The sequence below is a fragment of the Egretta garzetta genome, unplaced genomic scaffold (assembly GCF_000687185.1).
Source record: "Egretta garzetta isolate BGI_Z169 unplaced genomic scaffold, ASM68718v1 scaffold53, whole genome shotgun sequence".
In the NCBI taxonomy this organism is placed as follows: domain Eukaryota; kingdom Metazoa; phylum Chordata; class Aves; order Pelecaniformes; family Ardeidae; genus Egretta; species Egretta garzetta.
Window position 1 is genome coordinate 1,830,038 of NW_009259312.1, and position 2,389 is coordinate 1,832,426.

Here is a 2,389-nt window from a genome sequence, read left to right on the forward strand (position 1 = left end):
GCCTCGGTGGGGAGCTGCTCCTCGCCCCCGGCAGGGCCCGGGCGCCGGGTGGACAAACGGGCCCTTTATTCCCGGCGTCCCGTTAGGGACTCGTTGCTGCACCTGTTCCCGATTCCGTTTTAATTTGATTGGATGCCTAATAATCACGATCGCTTCTGCCTCGACGTGCGTGCGTTCCTAGTTGCGATGGAAGTGTCTCGCGCTAGCTCCTAAAGCTGTGTTTACCTTTTTCACGGTTGCGGGGTGTGTCGGTAATCGTAATCATCCTGGCGTTGAAAAATTCTCCTGGGTCTTTCTCCTTTGTTGTTTCTGACAGCAATGGTTGAGTTTCCATCTGTTAGGAGACGGTCTTCCTAGGGGTCCCTAAGCATGTGACCTTACTTTTTTATTTTATTATTGATTCTCATCCTGCTGCTGCTATCAAGATCATCCTATTCTTTATGATACCATGATCAATTATGATATTAAACTTCTGGTGATTAAGAACTTGGTATTGAGTACTTTATCAGCACTTGCTAATACATGCATTTTTTTTTTTTTCTATCGGAGGAAGGGGATAGTGGGGTAAAGTGAAAGGGGCGGGAAGAGGAAGAAGAGAAGCCGTTTCCAGCATTTATAGCGTCGCATGCCCGGATAGCCTTTGGGAATCCTGAAGACCAACGTGGGGCTGCAGCTTAGGCAGAGCTGCTTCACGTGCGGGGCCAGAGCAGTGCTTTGAGCTCACAGCTTGAGAATGATTGTATTCTTCATCTACTGCCTTTGCCACTGTGGAGCGTTTGCCTTAGCGAAACGGGAAAACCTGTTGCTTGAACCATTTAAAACAGAGTGAAAAAGTAGATAAGGGGGTATAAACCCGAAGCCTTTTCTGGCCTTTAGGCTGCCCTAGTATGAGTTTATGGATTTTATGTAACAGTACACTCCCTAGAAAATTAAAATAAAGCGGTCAGTCTTGATGCTTATGTTGAAGTCAAGGCATTGAGTAAAAGTTCAATGTGGTATCTTTTTTTCCTGGTAAACACATGACCTGTTGTGTGGACTGATAAAATGACATTTACTATTTAAGAAAATGAACACAACCCAAACACCTTTTACTGAGGTTGCACCAGATGTGGTTTCACATAGCATACCAGCCTTACCCGGAGAGCTGTGGTGTAGACTTTCTTCAGCTATTAAATGAATCTGTTGGTGTAATGAGGAAATCTATGGACTGCTCCCAGCTTCTCTCTTACTTTTGCTTGTGCTCATGATATGACTTGCAGAAGAAAGGCATTTTATTTATAGCAGAGGTAACTGTTACGCGTACATCTGTTGTCAGGTTTTTTTATTATTGTAAGTCACTGTGGTTTCAGTCATGATAACTATGAAGCTGTAGCTCTTGTGGACTGATAAATGGACTGATACGGACTGGTAGTAGAGTCAATACTTTACATAAGCTTGGATAAATTTGTATGCATTGCAGTTTCAGATATGAGTTAGTTCCCTCTCTTAGAAACTTGCTCCTGTTGCCTTCTTTCTCACCAGCAGAGGTCTAGCTAACATACCAATTTCAAAACTGGAACAGGGTAAATCTCTGTGGCTGACGGCACGTCAACAGCATGTTTTGATAACTGGTTTTGTCTGTGAGTTCCTCTAGATGTGATTTCCCTGCCATACCTGACCAGTGGGACAGATGGGATTGTATTAGGAACTAGAAGTTCAGAAACAATTGGAGAATCAGTAATGAAGGGTGATGAGCCATCAGCAGATGGCTGTGTCGGAATCAGGAAAACTATGAGCTCAGTGCATTATGTGGAGCCTGTCCCATCGGGGCATGTAAGAAGCTCACTGAAGACAATATGATTTTTCATACACCTACAACTAAGCGTGCTGAACCATACCAGTGTTGACATCTGGTAAATCAATACCTAGTCTCAGATTCTCAGACATAATTAGCAGCCAAGTATCTCGGGTTTTATGTACCTTAAGAAAAAGAGCAAGGCCAGTGAGGAATGGACTGTGCCGAATAGGAGGACGCTATTACATTCTGTTAAACATTACACTTATTTAATATATGTTGGAGAAATGAAAGGCACAAAAGAATAAAAGGTGATGCTGTAGATTAAAAAAAAAATTAGCTATTGTGCAAGATCATAAAGCTTACTGTAAAACACAGTTGTTCACTACAAAGCGTTTTGAGGACAAAAATGGAAAAGCCTTTCTAATACATTTCACCATTATCTCCTAGGTGCTTTTGTTAAATCAACCTAGAAAATAACAGGAAGCGATTAAATAATGCTAAAATAACATTTGAGGTGATTACCCAGCAGACATCCTCTTGCCCTTTAATCAGCTCTATGCACTTTGAAGAGCAGTTTAAGAAAGTGGTGGGCTATCAGCAGGGAGGTCTTGT

At 42.4% G+C, this 2,389-nt stretch overlaps 1 protein-coding gene across 1 annotated transcript in view; it reads right to left on the reverse strand.

Moving 5' to 3' along the window:
* Nucleotides 1-2,389, reverse strand: part of RADX (RPA1 related single stranded DNA binding protein, X-linked) — a 30,391-nt gene that overhangs the window by 26,433 nt on the left and 1,569 nt on the right. The window lies entirely within an intron of this gene.